The following is a 24,443-nucleotide window of genomic DNA, read 5'->3' as shown; positions in this document are numbered from 1 at the left end:
GCTTTGATGTGTAGCCTCTTTTCTGTTTTCTTTTTGTATTTTCTGAGACAGTTTGTAAAGTGAATGAAACTATCTTGGTCTCTCAAATCCAGCCAGGTTGCCAACTGAGTACCAGTGATTGACTGCAGTCAGCGTTATGTAGAGTAGCATAGTCTGAGCTTTGCCTGAATTCATGACTCACAGAAACATGAAATAGAATTATATGGTTATTGTTTTAATTTACTAAGTGCTTTAAAGCACTGGGTGTATGGAAGAATCTCATTGTAGTTTTAATTTACATTTTCAAAATAGAATAATGGTTCGAGAAACTTTTCATGTACTTCTCTGCCAGTCATACATCTTCCATGGTGAAATGTCTCTTCAAGTCTTTGGCCCACTGATTTTATTGGATCTTTCACTATTAATGAGTTTTGAGAGTTCTTTATATATTTTGGATACAAGTTCTTTATCAGGTGTTTTGCAAATATTTTTCTCCTGGTCTATTACTTGGCTCTTAATTTCCTTAACAGTATTTTACAAAGAGCAAAAGTTCTTAATTTTGGTGAAGTACAATTAATGAATTTTTTTCTTTTATGTTTTTTTTTTTTTTCTGTGCCTTGTTTAAGACATCTTTGCCTAACCAATGGTCACATTTTCTTTTTTCTTATGTAAATTTTATAGTTTTATTTTTAACATTGTGGTTGTGATCCATTTTGAGTTTTGATTTTTGTTTCTGATGTGAGACAAGATTTGAGGTTTATATCTTTGCATATGGATATGCCATTGTTCTAGTACCACTTATTGAAAACTGTCTTCTCTGCTTTGAATTACTGTGGAAAATGAATTGACAATATGTGTGTATACTATTCCTGGACTTTCTACTCTATTCCATTGATATGTATATCAGTCCTTATATTAATATCCACAGTGTCCAAATAACTGTAGTTTTATCATAAACTTTGCAATCAGGCTATGTACATCTTTCAACTTTGTCTTTCTGTTTCAAAATTGTTTTGTTACAACAACAAAAAATTGAGTATGTCTTCTGTTTCATGAAAATTTTATAATCAACTTGTGAAATAAAAAGTCCTGCTGGTATTTTGATATGGATTGTATTGAATCCATAGATCAATTGGGAAAGATTTGATATTGTAAAAATACTGAGTCTTCTGATCTGTGAACATGGCATCTTTGTTTATTAAAGGCATAATTGATTCTTTCAGCAGTGTTTTGTAGTTTTCAGTATACAGATCATGCGCACATTTTATTAAATGTATTTCTTAAGTATTTCATGTTTATTAATGCTATTGTAAATTCTTTTAAAATTATAATTTTCTGTTTTTAATTGAAGTATATATAGTTGATGTACAACATTATATGTTATAGGTTATTATAGTGATTTCTAATTTTAAAAAGTTTACTTCATTTATAGTTATTATAAAACTGTAATTTTTGGCTGTATTCCCTGTGTTTTGCAATATTTATTTATAGTTTATTTTATACATAATAGTTTGTACCTCTTATTTCCCCACCTTGATATTGCTCCTCCCCCATTCCCTTTCCTCACTGGTAACCATTGGTTTGTTCTCTATACCTGTGATTCTCCTTTTTTGTTATAGTCACTAGTTTGTTGTATTTTTTTAGATTCCACATATAAGTGATATCATTAATTACTTGCCTTTCTCTGTCTTATTTCACTTAACATGCTGCTGCTGCTAAGTCGCTTCAGTCGTGTCTGACTCTGTGCGACCCCATAGATGGCAGCCCATCAGGCTCCCCTGTCCCCGGGATTCTCCAGGCAAGAACGCTGGAGTGGGTTGCCATTTCCTTCTCCAATGCATGAAAGTGAAAAGTGGAAGTGAAGTCGCTCAGTCGTGTCTGACTTTTAGCGACCCCACGGACTGCAGCCTACCAGGCTCCTCTGTCCATGGGATTTTCCAGGCAGGAGTATTGGAGTGGGGTGCCATTGCCTTCTCCGTCACTTAACATAATACCCTCCAAATTACAATTTTAAGTCGTTCATTGATAGTATATAGAATGTTTGACTTATACTGACCTTGAATTATGTTACACTACTAAGCTCCCTTAATGATCCTAGTAAGTTTTTTTTTGTGGATTTCTTAGGATTTTTCACATAATTTTTACTTTCAACAGTCACAAGTATTTTTAAGAACTTAAAGGATACAAATGGTCTCTGTGCCCAGATACTTAACCATTTTTGTTGCTCTTTCATTCTTTAAGTCCTTTGTTTTCCTTTGGTTTTATTATTTCTTTTCATTCTGAAGAAATTTCTTAAGCATTTTTTTTTTTAATCAGGTGTGATGGCAACAAATTATCTTTGTTTTCCTTCACCTTAGAATGATTTTTATTTTTCCTTTATTCCTAAAAGATATTTCTGGTAGAATTTTGGGTTAAAAGTTATATTCTTTTAGTTCCTGAAAGATGTCTTTCCATTCCCTTCTAGCTTTCATGGCTTCTGATGAAAAATCTGTAGTCATTCAAACTGTTACTCCTCTGTACATGTGTCATTTTTTTTCTCTAGCTGCAGTTTGATTATGAAGTTTCTGGGCATGATTTCTTAATTTTATCTTGTTTGAGTCTCTTGAATCTGTAAGTCAGTATCCTTCCCCCAAAGCTCAAGTCTGCTCTTAATATTTTTCAGTGTTTTTTTTTTTTTTTTCTGTATGCTTTATGTTGGACAGTTTCTCTTGGTGTATCTGATATTATTTTCTTTGAAGTATCCCATTGACTGTTAACTCAATCCAGTGCTGTTTTCACCTCAGATTTTGTATTTTTCATCTAGAATATCTTCTGTTTCTCTGCTAATTGTATTAAATGGGCTTCCCTTGTGGCTTAGCTGGTAAAGAATCTGCCTGCAATATGGGAGACCTGGGTTCAATCCCTGGGTTAGGAAAATCTCCTGGAGAAGAGAACGGCTACCCACTCCAGTATTCTGGCCTGGAGAATTCCATGGACTATACAGTCCCTGGGGTTGCAAAGAGTTGGACATGACTGAGCGACTTCTGCTTTCACTTTTCCTTTACATCATGAAGTATATTCATAAGATTTATAACAGCTGCTTTTTCTGAAAATTTCTGCAAATATCTGTCATTTCTGGTTCTGTTTCTATTAGTTGGTAGAATTTTTCTGTTTATAGTTTGTGTTTTTCTTCTTTGCCACATGCCTGGAAGTGTTTGATTAGATTCCAGGCACTGAATTTTATTTTGTTCAATGTCAGATTTTGTTGTATTTCTTTAAAGAGTGTTGTCTTTACAGTTGCAGATCAGTTTGATCCCTTTGAAACTTGTGTTCAAGTTTTATTGTGGTAGGTCTGGAGCAGTCTTTATTCTAGGCTTAATTTATCCCCCACTGCTAAGACATGACTCTTGAATATTCTGCCTAATGTTCTCTATTTTATGAAGTTTATTCACTCTGAGTGATGAGAATGTGAGTTATTCCTACTATCGTGTGATTTCAGGGACATTTCCAACCTGTTTGGTTCAAGTAGTTCTATCCCTAGTCTCATAGAGTATTACTCCAGGCATGTGCAGATCAGTAATCAGCTACAGACTTGAGGGGACCCCTTTGATGATCTCTGGAGCATTTTTGCTTAGTGCCCTCTTCTCCAATATTCTGACCTACAGAATATGTCTCTTTAAATGAGAATACTATATTCTGTTTGAGTTTCCCCTCTGAACTACAGTTTTGAAACGTCTCCAGGAAGTAAACTGGGGCAATCAGAGCACTTATCTGATTATTTTCCTTCTCTGAGAGATCACAGAAATTGCCTCATTGCCTAGTACCTGAAAAATTGTTTTATGTAATTTCCCTACTTTTCTGATTGTTAATACTAGGGCAATCCCTGTAGTAATTGGTTCTTCATACATAAGTAAAATTCCAAAAGTAGACTTTTGAACATCTTTTGTGTACAGAGCCCTGGGTTGGAGTCACAGGTTAAATATTCTCCTAATTGTGTTAAAATGCATGCTGTGTTTATATATACCTCTTATAAGTTATCTGTTTATTTCCTTTCCCCTAGCCTCAAATTTGATACTTTCAACTTATTATTTCTATAAAATTGATTGTGTTTTAGTGTAAATGATGATAGATGCAAGTCAGAACTATTGAAGAACTTAGTTATCTTATAGCTGGACTATTGCAATAGACTCCTAACTGATCCTGATCTTTTCAGTCTCACTCTCTTCCATTCCTATCTCCTCAATATTTCCATAGTGATTTTTAAAGTATGTAATCTCCTGGATAGTTACGAACACCTGCTAACTCTCTCTTTGCTTCTACCTTGTCCCCCAGCCCCAGTCTGTTCTCAACCCAGCAGCCAGAATGATCCTTTTATAACAATTCAGATCAAGTTACTCTCCTGTGCCTATGTAAATCCTTCAGTGTTTCCTTAGTTCACTCAGAAAAAAAGTCAAAGTCCTTCAAGTTCTTTGAGACCCTACCTGATCTGACCCTGTCTGATCTTATCTCCAGCTCTTTCCCTCATTCTGTTCCAGCCACACCTCCATGCTGTTATATAGGTACATCAAGCAGGGTCCTGCCTTATGGCCTTTGAACTGATCGTCTTCTGTGCTTTGAATACTCTTCCTTCAGATTTCCTCACACTTAACTCCCTCAGCTCCTTCAGGTCTTTGGTGAAGTGTTACTTTCTCAGTGTTGCCTCCCTGGCCCTCCAATTAAATGATGGAATCTGACCCCTTGTCCTCTCTGCTTCAGCACGTTTGGTGTCTTACACTGCTCTAATTATTTCCACAATATTTATCAGCTTCTAACATCCTAGATAGTAAACACTTAGTTACTATGTTTAGAATCTGTTATCTCTTTCCCACTAGAATGTAAACTCTCTAAGGGCAGAGTTTGTTGTCTGTTTCACTCTCTGATGTATCCCCAGAACCTGGTACTTTTAGGTCTATAATAAATATTTGTTGAATGCATGTAAATCTGATATTCTTTAAATTTAGATGATTTAGATATTAATGAGCATCAGAAGGATAAAGCCTAAACTCTTCACAAAGCAGAGTACATTCTTCATGAGCACCTCCTCTTTGCTATGTCCATCGTTTTAGCTTCTCCATCCCTCCATTTCCTGCTGCTAAGTCGCTTCAGTCGTGTCCGACTCTGTGCGACCCCATAGATAGCAGCCCACCAGCCGTCCTGGTATTCTCCAGGCAAGAACACTGGAGTGGGTTGCCAGTTCCTTCTCCAATGCATGAAAGTGAAAAGTGAAAGTGAAGTTGCTCAATCGGGCCCGACTGTTAGCAACCGCATGGACTGCAGCCCACCAGGCTCCTCCATCCATGGGATTTTTCCACCCATACTTAATTAGTAATTCCTGAAATATTACTGGCTCTCTCACATTTCTTGGAAACATCTCAGGGAGCACCCATTGCTTTGTACTCACTTTATGGCATTATAACAATTTCATATTCAGATGTGAACAACCCAAATTTTATTGTCTAATTCACAGTAAAGCTTCTTCCCTCTTCCCTGCTAGGGACATCAGCTCAAGGACCTAGAGTAGGGAAGGGGATGTGGTTTTCTCTTTCATGCTCTATCCTTTCTCCTGTCTGTGCTTCTGTTCTCTCCAGAGTCCAATGAAGAGAGAGAGAGAAGGGGTGGAGTCTGTCATCAGTTGAGGTTGTAATCTAGTTGTTGGTGCCCTCTCTGAGGCAGATACTTTCCCCCTGTCATCAGGGACCTCTGAGATGCACAGCATGATGATACAGGTGACATCTCCCTGACTGATTTGCAGCAGAATGACCCACTTAGCACCTTTCTACTGGGATATTCTCATATTGGTAAAGCCTTCTTCAGCAGGATTCTTTCAAGATACCTTGAAAGAGATGCTGGATGTAAATATCGGCTATACAAATACAGGTCTGACATCTAAGGCATAATTGCCCATCCATTTTACTTTATAGCTGCTCTTCTGGTCCTGAATCCTGAATGTGAGGAAATTAGGTAGAATCTAAAGAATGAATCGAATTTGTGGACCTGACAGAGAAATAGAAATAGTTCCTCAGTGAGACTCAGTATGTGACTTCTGACTGGATAAAAGTTTCCGAACCTTGGTCTTTAACACTCAGATGAACAAGTAAGTATGTGCATAGTCATCCTACCACTGACTAGCTGTGAGGTAATGGCTACTTGATCTCTCTGGGACTCAGCTTCATCATCCATAAAGTGAGGCAGTTGAATTTTTAAGTTAATGTTTTATTTTAAGAGCCTATGATGCCCTTGGGCTTCCCTGATAGGTCAGTTGGTAAGGAATCTGCCTGCAATGCAGGAAACCCCGGTTCAATTCCTGGGTCAGGGAGAGCTGCTGGAGAAGGGATAGGCTACTCACTTCAGTATTCTTGGGCTTTCCTGGTGGCTCAGCTGGTAAAGAATCCACCTGCAATGTAGGAGATCTGGGTTTGATCCCTGGATTGGGAAGATCCCCTGGAGAAGGGAAAGGCTACCCACTCCAGTATTCTGGCCTGGAGAATTCCATGGACTGTATAGTCTATGGGGTCCCAAAGAGTTGGACACGACTGAGCAACTTTCAATTTGGATGATAGCAGACATGATGCCCTTTAATTCTCTGTTTCCCTTTCTATTTCTCGGATGTGTCGTGGAGATTAAGCTTTGCAAGGTTGAGCTCCATTACGTTACTCTTTCTACAGGATGGCAGTTCCAGCGCCATGAAGCATTGGTTTTGAAATTTATATTGAATTATTAATGAAATACCATTTGTAGACAGAAAGCTAGAACATAGTGGGGAGGCCAAGAAGCATGAAGATCTCAAATAGGGAACATCCCATTGTTTTCTCTGCCAGTGACTGGGTGGCCACCAGAGATGAAGGACAGGGGCTTGGCAGCGTGTACCAGGAATGCCTGCCACGGGTCTTGGAAAACAGAGGCTGCTCAGTAGAAGGGGGTGATATATCTTCCTGACAAAGCTCCTGCCAGGAGAGAATGCACATAACTCAGCCCCGAGCGTTGCTATGAGCTCTGCCAAATCCGACAGGCAGGTAACAAAACGCTGAAAAGAAAGTAATGTCAGTCCAGCCTAGCGACGACCAATACCGCACCTTAATTACCTTACCTAGTGACAAAAGCTTTTTATCAAGCTTGAAATAAAGTGGTTTTAAAGTCAGAAATTTATGTGCCAGCCAGTCAGAGGCTGTAATTTTGGGGGCATTGGTTTGAAGGCACATAAACTTAAATGAAAACAAATTGGAGAGCTAAGTAACTATACATATGCCCAATAGCTCCCTCGGTTCTGTCTTTGGTTTTTCTGATTTCCACACCATGCCCCTGCACCTGTGTTTCTGGTCAATTACAGCATGTCATCTAAGCCAAGATCTCACCCAGGAACCAAAGGGAAGATGTTCTACCTTTATTTATTCCATTTACTCAACAAATATTTATTGTATTTTGTGAGTACAGTAGAAAAGAAGGCTGAGGAGGCCTGGAGGAATTCGTTTCTTCAACAAGTATTTATTGAATACCTGATATGTACCAGATATTGACTGGGGAGCTAAGCATGGCGGTGAACAAGACAGTGGAGACCTCTTCTCCCATGAAACTCACACACATATAAATGAGAACACGTATAAATGAGAGAATAAATGACAGTAGTTGGAGGGGAGGATAGCAATGCTAGAAGAGACTGTAATGATCAGGGAGCAGAGCTCTAAATGGAGGGAGCAGCCTTTGCAAAAGCAGTAGAGCAGGAATAAACTTCACATGTATGGTAAATGGGGAAACAGGTCAGCATGAATGAAGAGGGAAGGAGTAGAAACAGACAAGATCAGAGAAGTAGGCTGGGGCTGGATTGAGAGGGGCCTGTGGGTCAGGTGAGGAGTGTGGATTTTATTCTAAGTACAGTGTGAGTCACCAGAGAGTTTTAGGAAGGGAACAATGATCTGACCAGCACTTTGTTGAGAGGGAAGGGGTGGAAAAGATTTTTGCAAAAGAAGAGACATTAATTACTTAACAGTTGTTTAATCAAAGACGGGTTTATTGAATTTTCCTCACGTGCCACATGCTGATGACAGAACAATGCATTGGACACACTGTGTCCTCAAGATGCTTGAGGGACAGTGGTGAAGCCAAGTGTAAAAGAACGACTGACAGTAGTGAGCCTTCCTGGGCCAAGTCACCTGTAGTCACTGCCATGGATATTAACAGTACATGGCTTCTTAAAGGAGGCTCTTCTGGATGTGGCTTTTAAATACAGAAATCACACTGAAGGCAAAAGGAGAAGAGGGCAGTAGAGGATGAGATGGCTGGATGGCATCACTGACTCAATGGACATGAATTTGAGCAAACTCCAGGAGGTGGTGAAGGACAGGGACGCCTGGCATGCTGCAATTCATGGGGTTACAAAGAGTTGGACACGACTGAATGACTAAACAACAACAACATCAGCAGATGATGGACATGCCACTGGGTGTGCTGTCCTAGAGATAACACAGTCTAAGAGGCACAGTGGAACTGCAAGTCATGAGACTGACTTCTCTTCTCTGTGTGGCTGCAAGGGGCAAGTGTTCCCAGGAATCTGGGCTTCACTTCCTCTATAAGAAAGAGCTGAAATAATTGCTCTGTAATGTCCCCTCCAGTTTTATCTGTAACTTAGAGGATGCCTTACCTTGATCATTCATTTTAGGCTGCTTTCTTGCCATAGTAATACAGAAGACTAACTTTGAACCCCAGTTAAGCAAAACATTATCCCTCACAAAAGAATTTCAGTCTTCTCATTAGTAGACCTAAATTGCACAAAATTGCACTCAGCTATGATTATATATTTTCAATTTCATCGAAGTATTTTTAGAAATTTGTTTTCTCTCTTGCATCTAAGTCCCTGCATCATCTCCTTGATGCTGCATCATGGCCTGAAAAGCTTACAGTGTTTGTTCTTGGGCCCTTTATATAAAAAAAGATCACTGACTCCTATTTTAAGGCTGGAATGTTGTGGAGTAGAGTTTCCTGGTTTGAGATCCCCATACCTGCCAGATGCTCAGTGGAGAAGATGATTCCATGGTCTCTGACAAGTGCTGAAGTAAGAAACAAATCCTTAACCACAATCAAATGAAGAAACAAACCCATTTCACTTTGTTTAATTCTGTGTTTCCAAATGTAAATGAAGTCAGACCTTTTATTAGGTAACAATCCTTAATTGCAGCTTACACCCTGGACCTGAGAAGATTCCCTCACCTCCAGCTCCTGTGTTCTGGCATGCACTTTTGATTTCACCCTGCCTGGCTGCAATGGCAGGGAAGTCTAGCTATATTTCATGTTACATAGTCTTCCCCTTTTGCTGGACCGACTTTGCAGCAAACTGAGGAGCTACACCAGCTGAAATGATACTTCTTCCTTCCAACCCTGGGAAATGCCCTTTCTAAGGCTTCATACTACATGCCAGTTGGATCAGTTCAGCCTCAGGATGAGGATATACAAATCTGTAGATGATGATGTTGTTGTTTAGTCACTCAGTCGTGTCCGACTCTTTGTGACCTCATGGACTGTAGCCCACCAGGCTCCTCTGTCCATGGGATTTCCAGGCAAGAATACTGGAATGGGTTGCCATTTCCTTCTCCAGGGGATCTTCCTGACCCAAGGTTTGAACCTGGATCTCCTGCATTGCATTGCAAAGGCAGATTCTTTACCACTGAACCACCAGGGAAGCCCATAGACGATGTAGAACACATGAAATGGCTTTGCCTGTTTGTGGTGAGGAGTTTGAGTTAAGACATAAGTGCTCTCTTGCCTGTTTTTTCTTGTGACTAACAGCACTCTGTCCAGCTTATTACGATCCCTAACTTTCCCTGTAGGACAGCTGCAACCAATATACAGCACCATGTGGCTCAGCCTATGTTGTGCAGGCCAGGCCCAGGCCCTGACTTCTCCTCACCCCCACCACAAGCATAACAATTTCAATAATAATAACTACCGTCTCTTCTGAACCTGTGAACCCCCTGGGTGGGCTTTGGTGCTGACCTTTGGCTGTGGTCAGAGTGATTTATGTAGCATCTGCAGGGTCAAACTCATCAAGGAGATTTTATCAGCAGCTGTCCAGCAACTGAGGCAGAGACATTGGTTAAATGAACAAGTAGGTGACTAAATGCTGTTCAGCTCTGGAGAGCTGTATCATGGTGGGCAGAGACTTGTGCAGTATAGGTGTTCTAGACTACTCTCTGTGCAAAGGATACTATATATAAGAGGAAATGGGGCAGGAAAATTGAATGGACATGGGTTTGAGTCCTAGATCTACCAACGAGGCAATGCATCACTTTTATCAAGTTCTTTAAGCTCTCTTGAGTGTTACTTGTCTCCCCTGTAAAATGGAGTAATAATACCTACCTTGCTGAATTCATGTGATGATGAGGCTATAGACAGGAATTAACCTGAAGGCTAGCATGGGTCTGGTACATGATAAAAACTCAATAGACTGCAGCCATGATTATGAGGTTATTAAGGGTGGGAAGCATCATCAGCCATCACTCCATCAAGTCCCCTCATTCTATCAATGAGGAGACTTGGTCAGTACAATTGTTAGTGGGAGAACACAGGTTTCCTTAGTCCTAACTCAGTGCTCTGTGTAGCACATTTCTCTCTTCAGTCGTTAGTTAATTGCTGAGGGGAAAGACCTCATTCTAACCTCGGATATTTCCTATAAATCTTGATTCTGCTTCGAGATCCAAAGTATGGGTGTGTGGCATCTAGTGTGCATGGGTTTTATAGTTTGACTTTTTAAGCACAAAGCACATTGTCTTCCAGAAACAGGGCCTCTCTCTTGTTGGTACTTCTCACATTGCCAGGCTGGAACTTGGGAACATTAGGCTCACGGATGCCTCGGACACATGACTGGGTGGCTTGATCATGCTCAGGGCTTAGAGGAGGTAAGATGCCCTAAAGCCAGGTGCTGCCTTGTAACCATACACCTGGCTGGAGTGGAGTTGACTGGGACTTGGTGGAGTGTTCAGAGGAACAGCTGGAGATGGCACTGATGAACAGGGAGGACAGAAGTAGAAGCAGCAGAGGGAAGAGAAGGACCAAGCTCTTGCCATGGGTTGGAGGGAGCAATTGTTTTCCTAAAAAAACCCAGTGTTATACCTGGTGTCTAGATTCCTTCTCAGGCAGACCCATGGAAATCCCATTAAACACAATCTAGTAATTCCAGTCTGGGAATTTACCCAAAGGAAATGAAAATACTAACTCCAAAGGTATTTGTACCCCCAAATTTATTGCAATTGCCAAGACGTGGAAGCAAGCTAAGTGTCCAAGAATGGATATGTGGTTCAGTAGTAAAGAATCCACCTGCCAATGCAGGAGACACAAGTTTGATCCCTAGATTGGAAAGATTCCCCCGGAGGAAGAAATGGCAACCCAATCCAATATTCTTGACTGGGAAATCCCATGGACAGAGGAGCCTGGCAGGGCACAGCTCATGGGGTGACAAAAGAGTTGGATGTGACTTATCAACTAAACAACAACAACTGGACACACACACACACACGATGGAATTCAGCCATAAAAAAGAAGGAAGCCTTGACATTTGCAGCATCATGGATGGAACTTGAGAGCACTATGCTAAGTGAAATAAGTCCGATAAAGAAAGGCAAATATCATATGATCTCATTTATATGTGGAATCTAAAAAATCAAAGACAAAAAAGCCCCCAAACTCCCCCATTACAGAGAACAGGCTGGTGGTTACCAGACTCAGGGGGAAAAGTTGAAGGTGGTCAAAAGTTACAAACTTCCAGTTATAAAATAAATTAGTCATGGGAATGCAATGTGGTGACTATAGTTAATAATACTGTGTGTATATTTGAAAGTTGCTAAGACAGTAGACGGAGAAGGCGATGGCACCCCACTCCAGTACTCTTGCCTGGAAAATCCCATGGATGGAGGAGCCTGGTAGGCTGCAGTCCATGAGGTCGCGAAGAGTCGGACATGATTGAGTGACTTCGCTTTCACTTTTCACTTTCATGCATTGGAGAAGGAAATGGCAACCCACTCCAGTGTTCTTGCCTGGAGAATCCCAGGGACAGGGGAGCCTGATGGGCTGCCGTCTATAGGGTCACACAGAGTTGGACATGACTGACGTGACTTAGCAGCAGCAGCAAGACAGTAGATCTTAAAACTCATCACGAGAAGTCTAGTTTGTTAACTAGACTTATTGTGGTAATTATTTGCAATACATACAAATATCAAATTATTATGTTATACACATGAAATAAATACATATTATATGTCAATTATATCTCAATTAAAAATTTCTACTAAATACGTAAAGAATATGAACTATAGTACTCCACAGCTGACTGTGCTACTTGGGTTCCTGTGACTGTAACTGGGTATCTACTTATCCAACATTATCATAAAATGAGCTACCACTAATTATTTTACTATAAAAATATCAAAAAATATTCTATAGAGTGTAAAATAAAGTCTCTTCCCTCACTCTGCCCCCCAAATAGTCCCACTTAGTTGAATTTTCTGCTGTTAACAGTTTCTTATGTATTTTTCAGATATTCATACTCTCTCTATATATACATATATATAATGTATATGTAGTATTAAAATGAAGAGAGTGAAAGTGTTAGTTGCTCATTCATGTCCAACTCTTTGTGACCCCATGGGCTGTAGCCCATTAGGCTGGGATTGTCCAGGCAAGAATACTGGAGTGGGTAGCCATTTCCTTCTCAAGGATATCTTCCCAACCCAGGAATCACATTTGAGTCCCCTGCATTGCAGGCAAATTCTTTACCATCTGAGCCACCAGGGAAGCCCATATATAGTATTGTTGTTGTTCAGTTGCTTAGTCATGTCCAACTCTTTGTGACCCATGGTCTGTAGCACGCCAGGCTTCCCTGTCCTTCACCATCTCCTGGGGCTTGCTCAGATTCATGTCCATTGAGTCAGTGATGCCATCCAACAATCTTGTCTTCTGTCATCCCCTTGTCTGCCTGCCTCAATCTTTCTGAGCATCAGGTCTTTTCTAACGAGTTGGCTCTTCACATCAGGTGGCCAAAGTATTGGAGCTTCAGCTTCAGCGTCAGTCCTTCCAATGAATATTCAGGATTGATTTCCTTTAGGATTGACTGTTTTGATCTTGCAGTCCAAGGGACTGTCAATAGTCTTCTCCAACACCACAGTTCAAAAGCATCAGTTCTTTGGTATTCAGGTGCCTTTATGGTCCAACTCTCACATCTATACATGACTACTGGAGAAGCCATAGCTTTGACTTGACGGATCTTTGTATAGTAGGTGCAAATTCCACAGGCATTGCAGAGGCACTGACATTTGATGTGCCACTGAAGACGGTAAAGAAAGCTGGGTAACTATCTGGGGCCGTGTCGGGGAGAGTGCCAGACTGAGGGACCATGAAGTGCAGAGTCCTGGGTTGGGATTGTGCCTGGTACATTTAAGGAACAGCAAAGAGGCTGTGGGTCTGGAGTGGAGGTGACAACAGGTGGAGAATACACAAGGCTTTGTAGGTCCTGGTTGGGACTTGGACTTTTACTCTGAGTGAAATGAGTTCCTCGAGCAGAGGAATGATGTGACCTGACTTACAGGGAGAAATATTTAGAGGCTCTTATGTAATAATCCAGGTGAGAGATGACAGTAGCCTGAACCTTGGTGATAGTGGAGTGGAAAAATGGTTGGATCCTAGACATGTTTTAGAGAAATACCTAAATAGTGTGATTTGTTGTTGACCTGGTGAGAATGAGCATGTAGGGCAGATTCCAGATGTGGTGGTGGAACAACTGGAAGGGTGGGGTTTTAAATTTACCATGGAGCCAATATTCAGAACCAAATGTGCTGGGCCATGGGTCTCTGCTCCCTCCTCCACATCTTGCCTCCTGGGCACCACATGGTCATGCATAACACTGTGATGTGGTAGACTTCTGTGTTTCAAGTCAAGGAACAAAATTTCACATTATTGCCTTCTATTAAGTTGGGGACTTTCTGGCCCAAATTGTTCCTAGTGTCTCAAAGTGTGTTATAGTGGCCATTTCTGGTAGGTAAGGAATCTGCCTGTAATGCAGGAGACCTGGATTCAGTTCCTGGGTTGGGGAGATCCCTTGGAGAAGGGAATAGCAACCCATTCCAGTATTCTTGCCTGGACAATCCCATAGACAGAGGAACCTGGTGAGTTGCAGTCCGTGGGGATCGCAAGGAGTTGGACTGAGTGACTAACACACACATGTATTTAAAAGATGCTTATTAGAACCCAGGTAGTTCATCCCTGGAACTCTGGACTCACTGGGAATGTCTGCGCTGGCCTGTTACTCTGGAGTCCTGCATTCCTGCTTTTGGTGACCGTACCCCTGGTGCCCTGAGTTTTACTGTGCTTTCCTGTCTGTCAATTACTTTCTGTGTCTTATAATGAACACATTGAAGATGAACATGCTATTTATAATCTTCTTCCTGGAGCCATTTCAATTAAAAGTTAATTAAATGTCTTCACATCATAATTTTAAAGTATTCTTTGAGTAATAGTGAGACGGTGTGAGAGCCGTAAGAATTCCCAAGTCTAAAATAAACTTATGCAAATACCTTTTCAAAATGCTACTTTATGCACAGACAGCATTACTTAAACATGATTAGTGCTTTTATGTCTTTATTAATTTTATTAATTAAAATATTTAACGGTGAGCTTGTGATTAGGGGTGCTCAGTGAAAGCATTCTTTAAGTGTTGGATTATAGGTTGACCCTTGTGCTTTAGAGCCGTGGTGCTCACATTTTGGTGGCTCTAGGGAAACACCTCAGGAGCTGATGAAGAAGACAGAGGCTCACTGAACTAGGGCCTGCGACTTGCCTATTTTTATTGTCTCCCACGTGATTCTGATACCCACCAAAGTGTGAGAACCACAACTTTAGAGTGTCAAGCTGCTTTAGTGTTTCAGGTCAATGACTCTGTGCTTGAAAAACTGGGGGGCAGATCTTTTGTGATCTGCCCAAGGGCACTCAGGTGCTTTAGGCATGATATCTTCCTCCCCACATTCCAGAGTGTGAGTATGTTTTTTACAATGTGACTGAAATTGACACAGGCCCCCAAAACTTCATGCCTAGGCATATTTCATACACTGTTTCCTTTGAAAACAAGCTGTGGAATTCTGGAGTTCCATTGATAAGACCTCAGGTATGTAGATTTATAGGCAATATATTGGCTTGTGCCAAAGCAAGACTCTCATTTCTCTGCTCAGTGCATCTCCTACTATGGCAGTGCTCAGTCAGTTTTTCTGCCAATGACCTCATGGTGGCTGTAAGCAGATGAGACTTGTGTGGACCAATTCAGGATTGAGTCTTCCCAAACCAGTGGTGGTGGGGGGATGCTCATCTATCGCAGGGAGGATGATATTTCTGTAGGGTTTGGGCCTTTTAGGTCTATATCTTATTTCTACTGTGGGCAAGAAAGATACTCTTGGGCTTCTCGATAGTAGTAATGGTTAATGAGTGAAGGAATGTTCCAAGTGCTTTATATTTATTATCTTAATTAATCCTCATAAATCCCACTGGTGCTAGTGCTTTGCTAAGTTGCTTCAGTCTTGTCCAACTGTGCCAACTATGGGCTATAGCCTGCCAGACTCGCCTGTTCATGGGATTTTCCAGGCAAGAGTACTAGAGTGGGTTGCCGTGTCCTCCTCCAGGGGAATCTTCCTGACCCAGGGATCGAACCCGAGTTTCTTCTCCTGCATTGGCAGCCAGATTCTTTATCACTAGTGCCACATGGGAAGCACTGTAAGTCCCACAGAAAGTTTGATATTATTTCTATTTTAAGGAAAAGGAAATGGAAGTACAGAGAACTTGCCCATGGCCACCTCAGCTAGTTGTGGACCCTAAGATCCAAAGCTAAGCCAGATTGTCTGGCTTCAAACTTTATCATTTTAACTATTATGCTCTGCTGTTTTCCAGTCTGACAGTATTTATGTTCCTTCTTTCTGTTATGTTGGCCTAGGAGTCATTGGTGAGAGTGACGCACAGATGGACACTCTAAAGGGCAGCCATGCAGGGTACTGAGGAATTCAGTGACAGACAGGACAGCAGAGAGCTCCTGGGCACCCTCCCTCACCTGCAGAATCAGAGCCAGCTGTGGATAGAGGCGGTGGTGGGGCTATACAGGGTAGCATTCAGCAGTAAGACTAAACTCACTCCTTACAGGTAACACCCATTCTGATTGGCAGTGCCATGGTACAACTGACATTGGGTGTTTTGAGTGTTGTTGCTTGTATATATCCTCCCTTAGAGCCATAACTGGCTTGGAGATAGTCCCCTTGATTATAATGGACCTTCTTCTAGTCCAGAAGGAGGAGAGGGTCAGCTGGCTACCAGGGCTGTTCAGATGGGGCTGGCAAATAGCAAACTAAAGGCCCCTGGGAAGCCCCTGGGTAATGGGGAGGGAATAGGTGGAGGATGGTAGAGGTGCAATGAATAGGATAGGTCTCATGATCCATGGCAGGATTTATAAAATTTGAGTAATATAAGGATTTATTTTCAAGGAAAAATACTACAGCATATTTCCAGTGGTAAAGGAAATTAGTCTTATTATAGTATTACTTAAATATATTCAAACAAAACTAATTACAAATTCCTCATGATTTTAGCTGTTGTACAACTATAAAACTGAAACATTTTAGGAAAACCAAATAAAAGCAAAAGTACATTAGCAATAATATTCCAATTAGTGGCACTAATTTAAAGTGATGGGTACTGTTGTTTTGCTGAAATAGCCACAACGCATTATTAATCCATGTACATGGCACTGACACTATAGGTTCTGTGGACATCATGGCCTCCACTTCATGTGTCATGGGATGGCTCAGTTATCCATTATCCAGCTCCACTTGTCTAGAGGAACAGCCATGTGGCTTTTGCTTGTACGGGGGCGGTGATGTCCTTTGACCTCCATTGAGTGCAAGGACACCACTGGCCTCTGACCAACTCCTTGGTGCCAACATGATCATGGTACCAAACCTGGATGCCAGTGTTGTATGGCTCTTCTTGGTGATAAAGGGATTTATTATACAAATGATAAAGAACATACATATTTTGATTTTTGTTGAGATGATTTGGGATTGCACTCCACTGAAATGTAAGCTGTCTTGAGAGCAGGGACTTTGATCTGCACTCTGCCATATTCTTGGTGCTGAGAGTAGTGCCAAGAATAGCTCTGTCCAATAGAAATTTAATATAGCCCATAAATATGAGCCACATATGTAATTTAATATTTTCTAGCTGCTACACTGAAACTGAAAAGAACAGATGAAATTAACTTTAGTAATATATTTTATTTAACCCAGTATATTTTATATGTAGTAATTTCAACATATAATGAGCATGCTGCTGCTCAGTCATGTCAGTCGTGTCCGACTCTGTGCGACCCCATAGACAGCAGCCCACTAGGCTCTGCCATCTCTGGGATTCTCCAGGCAAGAATACTGGAGTGGGTTGCCATTTCCTTCTCCAATGCATGAAAGTGAAAAGTGAAAGTGAAATTGCTCAGTCGTGCCCGACTCTTAGCAACCCCATGGACTGTAGCCTACCAGGCTCCTCGTTCCATGGGATTTTCCAGGCAAGAGTACTGGAGTGGGTTGCCATTGCCTTCTCTGATAATGAGCAAAAAAATTACTAATACAAGATTTTATATTTTTCTTTTTCTGTGAAGTCTTGTGTGTATTTTACATTCACAGCACATCTCAGACTAGCCATATTTCAAGTACTGGGTAGTCTCATGTAGCTAGAGGCTATCGTGTGGGATGTGCAGGTGTGGAAGATAGTAGGTGCTCAATAAACATGTTTTTAGAAAGAATATTTCTTGATGAGTTAAAGAACTTTTAGACATTCAGGATACTGTTTTCAGAAATGCTGGTGCTCCCTCTTATGTTACAGTGAGGCGGGGGAGTAGAAGAAGATGGGGCTCTAGGATTTTGCCTCTGCCTTGAATGATTAAGATATCCTCCTATCTGGTCTCACTGTGTCCAGCCTTGCTCCTGTAATTGTGCTCCCCAGGAGAACTTTTTCCTAGAATGAAAAGCCCAGCAAGTCACCCCCTTGTTTAATAACACTCCAGCGGCTTCTCTTAGACTTTAAAGGCCGAGTTCCTTACCTTGGATTGCAAGGCCCTGGATGATCTGGCCCTAGCCCTTTTCTCCAGAGTACCCTCTTCTGCTGCCCTCCTTGAGCCCCCTACTCCTGCCACACGGGGCTTCTCTCTCTCCTTTCACAAGGAAGGCAGGAAATACCTTCCCCTTGTGTCTTTGTTCATGCCACTTCCTATTCCTGTCACAGTCCTTCCTCCACGCTCCTTTCCCTGCTTATTTCCTGTATATCCATCAGGTACAGGTTAAAATGTCACTTCTTTCAGAAAGCCCTCCCTGAACCCGCTGTCCTGTCGGGCTCCCTGATTCCTGGTGCTCTGCACCAGTTGGACGTTCCTCCCTCTCATTTCTCGGAGCTGTGCCCCCTGCCCTCTGAGACCTGGAATAACTTAGGAAAGAATACAATCGATATGGATGAGGGAGGCCTGGGAGACTTTACTGTTGTCATAAAGTATGCCAAAAGTCTTGGAACAAAAGGAGCAGACATTTCCTACCTGATAAAAATATGCACTGTGGGCAAGGCTTAAATAAAATACAGAAATCCTATGCCTCATGGCAATCCCTTCCCTCTCCTCACTGCAAAGACCAGAGGATTTTTCTAGAGGGGCTCAGCCATCAAATGTAACCTTCCCTCAATTTCGAGATGTTGCTTATTGGAAAACTTATGACTCATCTGTCCTTGAGTGTTGAGGGTTCCTCCCAGGCCCTCCTCCTCCTCAATTAAAATGACTTCCATAGTAGTTATGCTTAGTGTCTGTATCAGCTAGACCAGTGATTCTGAACCAGAGAAGCATCTCAGAATCACTGGGGAGTTTTCCTGAAGTACAGCTGTCTAATATTCATCCTCCCCCAATTCCCCTCTAGACCAATGACTCAGACTCTCTCAGGATGGGGCCCAGGAATGCATATTGTGAACAGGCTTCTCAGCCAACTCCGATATTTAGTCTGTGGTGAAGAATCACTGAGCTGGAGTGCAAATCCCTGAGCTGGGATCCAAGAAAGCAAATAGTCTAAAACCAAAGCCATTTCAAGTTATAACGGGTGCTTTTTTAATGAGGTGCTCTAGGGTCTAAGGGCAGTGACATTTCCTACTCCAGGAGAGCAGTCTGGGAGAACCATTAGCCAAGGCAGAAATGGCATCCCGTAGGGAAGGTGGAAGAATGCCATACCTGAGTGATCAGGCTTTATCTGTTCCTTGTGCAGCTCATAATCTTAACTTTTTATTATTGCACAGCTGCCAGTTCAATTTTACAATGCAAATAAAAGTCTGACATGTTATGACACTTAGCATGTATTGTTCACTGTATCTATTAAGAGATGAAATAGTTTATTAAAAATTGTTCTTAAACCACATTCAAGTGCACATTGATAAGCATGTTAATATAGTAAAATCTGATATTCCATATTCCACTGGCCATGGGGCTGGAGACTGAGGATAAAATGTGGTGCTTCTGTGTTTGGGGACCTGGGTTAAAGGAAGCCGTCAGTGTTGATTCTCACAATATTTTTATTCATTCAATTGCTACTTATTAAGGCCCTGTATCAGGGTCCTGTTTCTAGCAATAAAAGAAGATCCAAACCTCTGCCCTGTGGAGCTTATGTTTTAGTGGAAGTGATAAAAACAAGCAAAATAAATAATTACTTACATTAACTATATAGTGATAGAGATATGGTAATCGCTAGGGAGAACAATAAAGCCTGAAAGGAGGATAGGAATTACTGCATGTGGAATGTTTTTTGAAAAAATTATTTACTTATTTTAATTGGAGAATAATTACTTTACAATGTTGTGATGGCCTCTGCCATACATCAACGTGAATCAGTCATAGGCATACTTGTGAGCCCTCCCTCCTGAGCACTGCTCCCCTTTCCCTCTCCCCATCCCTCCAGGTGGTCACAGAGCACTGGCTTTGGGTTCCTGTGTCATATATCAAACTCCCACTGGCTATCTGTTTTACATATGGTAATATATGTTTCCGTGCTGTTCTCTCAAATCATCCCACCCTCTGCTTCTTCCACTTCTCCATCCAAAAATCTGTTCTTTATGTCCATGTCTCCTTTGCTGCCCTGCATGTAGGATCATTGGTGCTATCTTTTTAGATTCTGTGAAAGTGAAAGTGAACCTCACTCAGTCGTGTCTGACTCTTTGTGACCCCATGGACTCTATAGTGCATGGAATTCTCCAGGCAAGAATTCCCTTCTTTCCCTTCTCCAGGGGGTCTCCCCAACCCAGGGATTGAACCCAGATCTCCCACATTGCAGGTGGATTCTTTTACCACCTGAGCCACAAGGGAAGCCCTTAGATTCCATATATATATGTGCATTAATATATAATCTTTGTCTTTATCTTTCTGACTTACTTCACTGTGTATAGACTCTAGGTTCATCCGCCTCATTATGCATTCAAATGCATTCCATTGTGTATGTACCACAACTTCCTTATCCAGTCATCTGACAATGGACATCTAGATTGCTTCCATGTCCAAGCTGTTGTAAATAGTGTTGCAGTTGCTGTGTGTGGATGGACAGAGGTGGTGGTGGTGGTGGTGATATTTGAGCACAGACCTGAAGGAGAAAAGGGGATGAACTATGCAGGTATCTGGGAGTAAAGTGTTCCATGTGGTACAGTAAGTGCAAAGGCCCTGAGACAGGCAGCAGCATATTTAGAGTGTCTTCAGAATCACCACACAGCGAGGCTGGTGTGGAGAGAAGAGGGAAAGCAGGTAGGAAATGAGGTTAGGGAGGTGACAAGGGGCTGCAGCAAGGAGTTTCACTCTTACTCTGAATGAGAGGAAAAGCCAGTGCTGGCGTTTGAGCTGACGTGTAGAAGAGACAGCTTAATTTCAGCAGGATCACTCTGGTGGTAGATGGAAACACCCTCTACAGGAACCAGGGTGAAGCAGGAAGAACCTTTAAGAAGCTGTTGCAATATCCCAGGTGGGTGATAGAAGTGGCTTGAATCAGGGTGGCAAAAGCAGAAGTGGGAGAAGGGGTTAGATTCTCGACATATTTTGGAGGAAGAGCAAGCAAGATTTGCTGAGCATGAATGCCAGAGAGAAAGAAAAGAGTTAAGGATGAGACAGACCCGTGACATGTGTGCACCTGGAGAGATGGAATGGCAGTTCACTGAGATGAGAAGGATCACGGGGAAGCAGGGCAGGACGGTGCCCAGAAATTCAGGAACTTGTTTTAGACCAGTTTACAAAAGCAAGTGGTGGTTCCCTTGCAGCACTGAGCTTGCTACTGTACACGGTTGCTGCTTCTGAAGTCTTAATGCTTCTTGTCACCTTACTAGCTCATGTCAAATGGCAACTTTTATTGGTCATATGCTTGTGAGAAAGGAATTAGGATGCTCCCAAATTTTGTTTACTGATATACAATTATTCCTTAAAAAGAAAAGTTTTTTAAAAAAAGTTTTCTTTAAACGTTATAGGATTAATTTCTTAACCCCTAATTTGACTCTTTTCTGTGTGTCTGATAAATAATTCGTCTTCCTTTTCAGAATGTCTGCTTCCAAGGAGCTGGATTAATTTCTCTCTTAAGTTGTTCCTTTTTAAAGAGAGTGACCCCACTCAGCTTTCTAACTTGTGAGAAACAGATTCACTCATGTTCCCCTTAGTGGTAAGAATTCATGGTAAAGATTCTGTAAAATCCTTTCTGGGAAGAAGGATTGGGGTGGGATTTTTTCTTGCTTGATTCATTATTATATTTTTTGCATATGTATATATATCATAGAAAGAATGTAAGATTGCAGTTGAATAAGTACATAAAATATAAACAAATATGTGAGCTCATAGTGACACTAAAAATGAAATAAAACTCATTGGTCACCATTGAAGGTTGCTAGGGTACCACCTCAATATTCTGAAAACAATAAAATAATAAAAACAATCTAGCAATTATCTGTCTTCCTTTTATACTGTACTTGAATCTAATCAATTGTTAAGGATTTGTTAAGGATTCCTTATAGAAGAATTGACCGAATTCAGACTTAAATTGAAGAAAGTAGGGAAAACCACTAGACCATTCAGGTATGACCTAAATCAAATCCCTTATGATTATACAGTGGAAGTGAGAAATAGATTTAAGGGCCTAGATCTGATCGATAGAGTGCCTGATGAACTATGGAATGAGGTTCGTGACATTGTACAGGAGGCAGGGATCAAGACCATCCCCATGGAAAAGAAATGCAAAAAAGCAAAATGGCTGTCTGGGGCAGTCTTACAAATAGCTGTGAAAAGAAGAGAAGCGAAAAGCAAAGGAGAAAAGGAAAGATATAAACATCTGAATGCAGAGTTCCAAAGAATAGCAAGAAGAGAAAAGAAAGCCTTCTTCAGCAATCAATGGAAAGAAATAGAGCAAAACAACAGAATGGGAAAGACTAGAGATCTCTTCAAGAAAATCAGAGATACCAAAGGAACATTTCATGCAAAGATGGGCTCGATAAAGGACAGAAATGGTATGGACCTAACAGAAGCAGAAGATATTAAGAAGAGATGGAAAGAATACACAGAAGAACAGTACAAAAAAGAGCTTCACGACCCAGATAATCATAATGGTGTGATCACTGACCTAGAGCCAGACATCCTGGAATGTGAAGTCAAGTGGGCCTTAGAAAGCCTCACTACGAATAAAGCTAGTGGAGGTGATGGAATTCCAGTTGAGCTATTCCAAATCCTGAAAGATGATGCTGTGAAAGTGCTGCACTCAATTTTGGAAATTTTGAAAACTCAGCAGTGGCCACAGGACTGGAAAAGGTCAGTTTTCATTCCAATCCCAAAGAAAGGCAATGCCAAAGAATGCTCAAACTACCGCACAATTGCACTCATCTCACACACTAGTAAAGTAATGCTTAAAATTCTCCAAGCCAGGCTTCACCTATATGTGAACCGTGAACTTCCTGATGTTCAAGCTGGTTTTAGAAAAGGCAGAGGAACCAGAGATCAAATTGCCAACATCCACTGGATCATGGAAAAAGCAAGAGAGTTCCAGAAAAACATCTATTTCTGCTTTATTGACTATGCCAAAGCCTTTGACTGTGTGGATCACAATAAACTGTGGAAAATTCTGAAAGAGATGGGAATACCAGACCACCTGATGTGCCTCTTAAGAAATTTGTATGCAGGTCAGGAAGCAACAGTTAGAACTGGACATGGAACAACAGACTGGTTCCAAATAGGAAAAGGAGTACGTCAAGGCTGTATATTATCACCCTGTTTATTTAACTTCTATGCAGAGTACATCATGAGAAACGCTGGAGTGGAAGAAATACAAGCTGGAATCAAGATTGCTGGGAGAAATATGAATAACCTCAGATATGCAGATGACACCACCCTTATGGCAGAAAGTGAAGAGGAACTAAAAAGCCTTTTGATGAAAGTGAAAGTGGAGAGTGAAAAAGTTGGCTTAAAGCTCAACATTCAGAAAACCAAGATCATGGCATCGGGTCCCATCACTTCATGGGAAATAGATGGGAAAATAGTGGAAACAGTGTCAGACTTTATTTTTTTTGGCTCCAAAATCACTGCAGATGGTGACTGCAGCCGTGAAATTAAAAGACGCTTACTCCTTGGAAGAAAAGTGATGACCAACCTAGATAGCATATTGAAGAGCAGAGATATTACTTTGCCAACAAAGGTTCGTCTAGTCAAGGCTATGGTTTTTCCTGTGGTCATGTATGGATGTGAGAGTTGGACTGTGAAGAAGGCTGAGCACCGAAGAATTGATGCTTTTGAACTGTGGTGTTGGAGAAGACTCTTGAGAGTCCCTTGGACTGCAAGGAGATCCAACCAGTCCATCCTAAAGGAGATCAGCCCTGGGATTTCTTTGGAAGGAATGCTGCTAAAGCTGAAACTCCAGTACTTTGGCCACGTCATGTGAAGAGTTGACTCATTGTAAAAGACTCTGATGCTGGGAGGGATTGGGGGCGGGAGGAGAAGGGGATGACAGAGGATGAGATGGCTGGATGGCATCACTGACTCGATGGACGTGAGTCTGAGTGAACTCCAGGAGTTGGTGATGGACAGGGAGGCCTGGCATGCTGGGATTCATGGCATTGCAAAGAGTCAGACACGACTGAGCGACTGATCTGATCTGATCTGATCTGATAGAAGAATTTCAGTGAAAATGAAGAAGGAATTATGAAACCATAAATAAATGGATCTAGGCCATGTTCATCAGTGGGTGGTAAAACCATTGTGGGAAAGGCAGATGTGGAACTTCATGATGGATGGGCCAGGCTGACAACACCTGAACCCACTGATCCGGCAATTTCAGCATGGCTCGAGGTTGGACACTTAAGGGGATAGGTGCATAGGGGTTCATTGTCTTACTCTATTTTTGTGATGTTTG

This window comes from Bos indicus x Bos taurus, chromosome 1 (genome assembly GCF_003369695.1).
Source record: "Bos indicus x Bos taurus breed Angus x Brahman F1 hybrid chromosome 1, Bos_hybrid_MaternalHap_v2.0, whole genome shotgun sequence".
Classification (NCBI taxonomy): Eukaryota; Metazoa; Chordata; class Mammalia; order Artiodactyla; family Bovidae; genus Bos; species Bos indicus x Bos taurus.
Note: the sequence above shows the minus strand (reverse complement) of the source record.